Consider the following 7988-nt stretch of genomic DNA (forward strand, 5'->3'; position numbering starts at 1 on the left):
TCTGTACGGAACGGCACAGCCGGGAACGGCACAGCCGGGAACGGCACAGCCGGGAACGGCACAGCCGGGAACGGCACAGCCGGGAACGGCACAGCCGGGAACGGCACAGCCGGGAACGGCACAGCCGGGAACGGCACAGCCGGGAACGGCACAGCCGGAACGGCACAGCCGGAACAACAGCCGGAACGGCACAGCCGGGAACGGCATAGCACAGCCGGGAACGGCACAGCCGGAACGGCATAGCCGGGAACGGCACAGCCGGGAACGGCACAGCCGAACGGCATAGCCGGGAACGGCACAGCCGGGAACGGCACAGCCGGGAACGGCACAGCCGGGAACGGCACAGCCGAACGCCGGGAACGGCACAGCCGGGAACGGCACAGCCGGGAACGGCACAGCCGGGAACGGCACAGCCGGGAACGGCACAGCCGGGAACGGCACAGCCGGGAACGGCACAGCCGGGAACGGCACAGCCGGGAACGGCACAGCCGGGAACGGCACAGCCGGGAACGGCACAGCCGGGAACGGCACAGCCGGGAACGGCACAGCCGGAACGGCATGGGAACGGCACAGCCGGGAACGGCACAGCCGGGAACGGCATAGCCGGAACGGCACAGCCGGGAACGGCACAGCCGGGAACGGCACAGCCGGGAACGGCACAGCCGGGAACGGCACAGCCGGGAACGGCACAGCCGGGAACGGCACAGCCGGGAACGGCACAGCCGGAACGGCACAGCCGGGAACGGCACAGCCGGGAACGGCACAGCCGGGAACGGCACAGCCGGGAACGGCACAGCCGGGAACGGCACAGCCGGGAACGGCACAGCCGGGAACGGCACATCCCGGAACGGCACAGCCGGGAACGGCACAGCCGGGAACGGCACAGCCGGGAACGGCACAGCCGGGAACGGCACAGCCGGGAACGGCACAGCCGGGAACGGCACAGCCGGGAACGGCACAGCCGGGAACGGCACAGCCGGGAACGGCACAGCCGGGAACGGCACAGCCGGGAACGGCACAGCCGGGAACGGCACAGCCGCTACCAACTGGCGCTAGTTTAAGCTTCACAGGGTCACCCCGGCCACCCGGCGCTAAGAATCGATGCACAGGCGCAAGCGTGCCGCCCGGCGTCGTGTTTGTCCATCCCGCTCCATTTATGTCCGGCGGTTTTGTAGAGATCGTCGGTCGAGTAAGCCACTTGCAGTTACTAGATCCATACACCGAATGGCCAACCGTCCTTCGGTTCTTCTGCCGTCGGTTCCTAGTACTAGTCCGCCACATGTCCGGTTGGAGCCCGCTCACGTGCGACCATGAACTCGGCGATTAATGCGCACCCGACTAATTCTTGCCTTTTGTGTAGGCGGCAAAGGTGGAATACCCATCCGTCATGTTTTCCCATATCGCCATCGAACTTGACGGGAGGTCCGTCATCCGGATGGCCGATACCAACGCTCGTACAAGATTATTCGCTTTGCTAACGTTGTGTCGACTCCGATCAACATCGGCCCGGCCTCTCGGTTTCTCTTTCCGGTCATGTGGTTGGTCTCGGTCGGCATCGGCCAGGTTATCCCGTCGACCAGGGCGCTTCGCGTCCCGCCTACACAAATTGGTCCGGCCTCGGCGCAATGCCAGAAATACGGCGCCGGAGTAATTGACGGAAGAACAGTCGCGCTATTGAAGCGACCGAACGGGTTTGGCATCAAACCCCAGGAAAATCCGGGAGATGCCGCGCCGAGTTGATATCGAAAGTTCATCCTGTTAGATGTGCCGCAATCATTCACCACGTCGATCAGGTTCCCCGTGTTAGCCTGTTCCTTCCGTCTTCTAGACCCATCGCTCAGAATGGGTTTGTACGGCTACGACGTTCGACCCTCAAGCCTCCTATCTGTTCCAGTCTCTTTCGACTGCCCGCCCGGCTTCGGTAGGCTCCTTCGGTGGGTTTCTCTGCCTTGCCGCAACGGTAGTCGGAAGTGCCGTGTCGTTCAACCCCACCGACCCAAGGGGCCGCGCAGTAACACTCCGCAGCGCAGGGCTGTCGTCTCCAAGCCGGCCACTCGTTTCTCAAGATGTTTCGTCCGGTGTATCGTTGTTACTCGTTCCTGTTCTAGGTTGACGTATTTCAAAAATACATCTGTCTGCTCCTTAGAAGCTTTGACCTCGGTCGACTCCACCAGAGAGATTTTTTGAGCTTTTTGTTATACGCGTCCATTTCTTTGTTGCCATCCTCGAAGTTGTCGCTGTAGCATCTCTATCACTTCGGTTCTTTTGCTGCACTCATGCATAAGGTAGACGCTCTCGGTCGCGAAACTGTCCACCCGTTTTTGGAGTCGGTCGGTGGCTTCTGCCGTGATCGCATTCTCCCTCTTCAGGATGGTAACAGTCGCAAGGTTGCCTTCTTCCGGTCGATCTTGTTCCGGGTGGCTGCTAACTGGACTACCAGATGGGCCGATTGTCTGTTTATCGTGCCAACGGTGATCCCGTCCGGCGGCCCGCTAAGGTTCTGGAACACCTATCCTTCCGGCGTCTGCAATACCGGTTCGTTCGGGTCGGGTCGAGCTGGGTCGAGTTCTGTCCGCGTTTGGTGTCGATTCCGGGCTGCCGTCTACTAGAGACACTGAAACAATTTCGGCTCGAACACTGTCAACCGGCGACGGCATGGTTGACTCGCCCGTCAAGCGGTCGACTGAGCCCTTGGTCGAACTCTGCCGAGTGACCATTGGTGTCAGCTGGTCCGCTCCATCCGGGCAGGGTGATCTGGCTGCCGTGCCGGGTTACGGTCCACCCTCTGCGGTTTCCGCTACCCGTTCACCGGAGTGTGCGTTCACTGGCTCGGTTTGGTCCGCAGTGTCCACCGGGACGCCGGTTGCCGAGCGGGCGTGTGTGATGCTCGCTTCTTCAGCGGGCTGCTTCTTCAGCGGGCTGCTTCTTCAGAGGGCTGTCCATGCGTGTCCGGAGGGTGTTCCCTCCGTTTTGTTAGGTGCGGTCCGACTAAAGTGTTAGCTGGCTACAGACGTGTGTAGCCGTCCAAAACGACCGGCGGTCGTCTGCGACGACCGGTCTTTTTGCACGGTTGCAGACGCACACTATGCAAATGTCACAATGAATGACTAATATCTGTCTTGTGTTAGTTCGCTATGGCGGACAAAATTATTTTTTTTATAAAATCTCGGATATATAACAAACATTTCTTACCTTTGCCTAAATTTCAAACAACATGGACATTACTTTCCAGTCTAAAAGAATCGACATTTAATCGTAGTTGCACCTGAGGCAAAGGCGACAATGGCTCTTGTCTCGTCTATGCTCGAAACTTGAAGGCGACAATGGCTCTTGTCTCGTCTATGCTCGAAACTTGCGGTATAACCCAAAATACTCTCTACAGTACTTGCATGAATATCGAAACACGTAGCGTAACTCGCACGCTGGTTACACTATCTTTTAGAGATAGCGAATCCAACAAAATTGCCCGCACTAGTTGTTAGCCTCTGATGTCGAGGGAACCGATAACTAGTGCGGGCAGTTTAAGGGGATGTGTTGGCAGAGTTGCCTCTTATTACCGAGTGTCCCTTAATATAACTACAGGATGGCTGCGTGCACGGGTAAACACCGGAGTTGGCTACGTGCCTGGGTGACCTTTTTGGGTCCGCACGGGTGTTGACCGTTGCACGGAGTCTGGGAACGGGCGCTGGCTGCGGGCACGGGTGGTTTCTTTTGTTTCAGAATTATTATATTTTAAATTCGATTAAGACTATAAACTGGATGAAAAAAAGCCAAAAACTTCCAAAAGTGAAAACGAAAAACTCCCTAAAAGTTATGCAAATGTATGTTAAGTCAATGAGAATTCCAAAACGAAAGCCTCCGTTTTTTGACTACGGAAAACTACAAGTTTTTGCAGCGAAATGTTGCAAAACGGAGTTTTTCATATGACTTTCCCGTAGATTTTTACAGATGTTTCGCTTTGAATACAAGCTCAATTAACGGAACGCGTATCATCTGGTCGCATTTGCTAACCATTCTTCCGATTTTGTACTTCTCTAGCATTATTCTTCTAGTATATTCGATGCAGTACCTTGCGATGCCAATGTATTCCACGTTTCATCATATTTTGTGGGTGCTTCCATACAGTTATATAACACCACGATGCAGCAGCACAAAATATTACCGCTAGAGGCTTCTGTTTCAGCCACGAAAGCTCAAAGCCATAAGGACTTCAACCTGGCCGCAGACAAGCTAAAGCCGGTACAGATTTGAGGCATTCGCCCTGTTTTTTTTTGCTTTTTTATTTAATTTTTTTTTATTATATGCTAACAGTTACAAACTGCAAAATCAAAAACTATGACACTTGCTCCAACGACATCATTTCCCTGCGCATCCCTTCGAATACGGCCCGCTAGCTAGCAAAAAAAAATAATGCGAATTTTTTGTACAAGTACAGAAAGGACACTCTAACTTACTCCATGCGAGTTCCAAACGGTAAAGTACTATAATCATCCAACAGCATCCGTTTATCGTATACTCGCCTGAGAGTTTTCGTCAGTTGAACGGTGCTGATTTCATGAGTGTTGACATTTCTTTTGATGGTTTCGGGATAGACAACGGGCACCGTTTGGTCATCATTCTCCAAGAGCGATTTCCAAAGGTTGTAGTCCACACTCTGGCCTGTTTGAACCAGCCCTTCCCCAGAATCGGCTAGGATATTCTCCATATATCCATTTTGAGTAAAGCCTTTAATTTTACTTTCTATCCTTCCTGTATCTGTTTCGTAATAATAAACTTTGGGCCCCAGAGAAATAAACTTGACAATATGACTCTCTCCCGTTTCTAACTGGTTGCTCCCTTCTCCAAGCATCGTACCCGTTGGTGGCTGCCACTCACCTGACCGCTGAACAAAAATGACGGAATCTGTGTCGAAATACAGTACTCGTTCACCTAACTTCTCAAGCATTTCCAAAAGTTTCAGCCGGGCATAACTCGTCGTAAAGGCTGCGATAGGGATATTGGCCGTGTACGATCCTTCTAGATAGTCGTCGATTTTAGAATAGTCGCCATGACACATTCAAGACTGAAGATATGAACATTGTGAATCCAGGTAGATTTCGATACGAGGAGGTCATAGTAATCTTTTGGTTTGAAGAAAATCTTTGTCTGATGAAAGTTGTCATTTTGCCCGAATTTGCCCCAGAATGAGTTTAGCATCAACTTTGCAACAGCTTTTCGGCCTGGATTGTCTTCAATTTGTGACGAATCCAGCTCAATACCTTCTATGTCCTTCACTTTTCTCACAAATTCCATCCGTTCCCACTCAGTGGTGCAATTACTTGGCCATCCACTTGCCTGAATTTCCTCTTTGAGGAATGTATTAACAAAGTGTTCAAATAATTTTTCTTTTCGTGCTTCCCAGTGCCAGACTTCATGAACAGCGACAACCTTGTACCCACGTAAAATTGCATGATGCAGTTCGGGAGTAGTCCACACACCTTCGAGCATCCGTTCCTTGTCGCTATGAGGGCAAAAATCGTTTTCCCGAAGCTCTGCACATTTGCTGCAGAGTGCGAAGATTAACTTGCCGTTTATAGTTGCAGGCAAAACAGGAAATAAGCACTGCCCCGGCGCAAGCACTGTACACTTTACAAATCCAAAATATTCGCTTACATCCTTGAAATCTGCTGTTATAAGTTTTGGATGCCCGATTGGATACACGCAGTTCTTGTTAACATAAGGATACAGAGAGACGATATCATAGTGATGGATCTTCTCATCCGGACCGCATTCGTAACGTAGCCTGTTTGCGTTAGTACGACCGCCTTTAAATGCTTCTTTCGGCTGAAGAGGATTGCGCAGGGACATATCGCTCATAAACTGCCGAATGCTTGGATCTTTCAGCTGCTCGCGCCATTGGCATGACCGCATTTCCACAAAGTTGAAGCCTCGAGCTTTTATGGAACCAACCTTAATCCGGTATTCTTCGTAAACTTCTTGCATAGTCTTGTTTGATAAAGGTGAACGGTCAGTTGCGTTGGTACAGTCCGGGTGTCCATGGAAAACGCATCCATTGTATTCGTAAGCCGTGTTAGTGAATCGATCGTAGCCGTCCACGAAATAATCATTAATACGCTTCTCTTTTCCATTCCGCCCATGCTCGGTTCGCCAATTAGCTAGAGTTTTGTTAACCCAGGTCATCCACTGTGTTGCTTCCATGCTGGTGATTCTGTTAGTTTGATAACCGTGTGCTGAAATAACTCCAATTTCCTCCTTGCAAAGATTAAAAGTTCGAAAGAATTTCAAACAAGCTGAAGCAATGGTTACGGATTTGAAGGGATCAATGCACGCTAGAGCCATAAAATCCCCTCGGAATTTCAAAGCACATTTCCGCAGAACTGACACGTCCATCGAGCAGTAACTGCTTAACTGCTCCCGAAAGTCGAAAACATTGTTGCTTCTTGCTTTCTCGTCTGTATACCATTTAAGAAATTCGACCTGTTTGGCGGCACACATTGCTCCAATACCGTAAGAAGTCGGGCTTGGGAAGGGAATAAGTCTATCCCAATTTTCCGGCTGATTGGTTTTGTGAGGGGAGTCGCCTTTTTTCTCACCAGATTTTAAAACCGACCGCTTTAGGAAATTTAGACAAAGCCAGTTGCACAAAGCTAAGCGTATCCACAGCGTTGATGTCCAAAGCTTTGTAGCGAATATTCAGCAGTTGACTACCTCGGCAAAGAATGTCTGGTTTCAAGTTATTATCTATCATGTGGGCCAAAATGAAATGCCCATCATAACCTCGCAGGTTGTGCGCAGTTATCGTATAACCCCGATGCTCTTCACGGAAAAGCCATTTGCAGAAGCTGGAGATGACATCATAACCGGCTAGAGGAGTTCCATCAGGAGGGAAACGAAATTCTTCTCCACAGCAATACTGCGCAACGACGTAGTTTGGAATGTGAGTGCCATCAGTCGACGTGTAAGTTTCAAAGTCAAAAAAGATGTCGGATTAGCATCCAATTCTTCTGGTTCAAGTGGTTTGAGGTAGCATTTATGAGATTCTTGAGGCACCCAGTCTTTGCACGTTGAGCAGTACATTCCGTCACAGTTATGTACCTGATCCGGACGATCGAGCATATTTACCACTTGTTACATTTAGAGCAGACAAAGAGATCCTCACAAAACGTCCTTCCGTTTTTTCGTACAGCCTTATGAACCTCGAAGCATTCTTTGTTGTTGAAAGTTCGTCCACAATCGGATCGGTTCGTCCACAATCGGATCGATAACTTTGGATCATTAACTTTGCAATCACTTTACTGCGGTAACACATGGAGCATCTCTCTTCACACCGATGGTCTGTCTTTCTGTAATATCCACGATCGCAGTTTGTGCAGTAATAACCTTTCATATGGTAACCAGAAGGATTTTTAATAAGGTCGAAATGATTTTATCGTATAGCAGGTAAATTTGCTTCATTCCCGGTTGCCTTTTTTCGGGTACTTGAGAGCAATAAGCGTGTTTCCTTCCTGCACAGAAACTACTTTGATCTGACACTTCAAAACTCATTGAAAAGCGGGTGAATTTTCTAGCCCAAACATATTTCCAGCAGTGAGATCAGCATCTTGCACGAGTTGATGAGCAAGCTTTCTCAACTTCCGACCTCTGGAATTAGTCAAAGCCTTCCACTTCATTCTGTCTTTACCGCTGACATCATGGGTGCCTCTAAAATGGCCGAGCGCCAATGCTGCAAGCAAACAAAGGTTGTTCCCCGTTGTCACTGTAACAAAGGACGAACTGAATCTTTTTCGATCGGTCGTAGTATGGATATGTTTTCTTTTCATTCCTCCAGTCGGTATTACGGTCCGAACAATTGAAATTTCAAAACTGTCATCGAGGCAGAATGAGTTGCTTGAATTAATCATCACCATCATATCCATGAGATCGTCAATCTTGAAATCTTTTAGCTTTAAACATATGAAGATCAGCTTTGCGGTTGAGTGTACGACTGG

Source organism: Paramacrobiotus metropolitanus, unplaced genomic scaffold (assembly GCF_019649055.1).
Source record: "Paramacrobiotus metropolitanus isolate TYO unplaced genomic scaffold, Prichtersi_v1.0 Parri_scaffold0000062, whole genome shotgun sequence".
Classification (NCBI taxonomy): domain Eukaryota; kingdom Metazoa; phylum Tardigrada; class Eutardigrada; order Parachela; family Macrobiotidae; genus Paramacrobiotus; species Paramacrobiotus metropolitanus.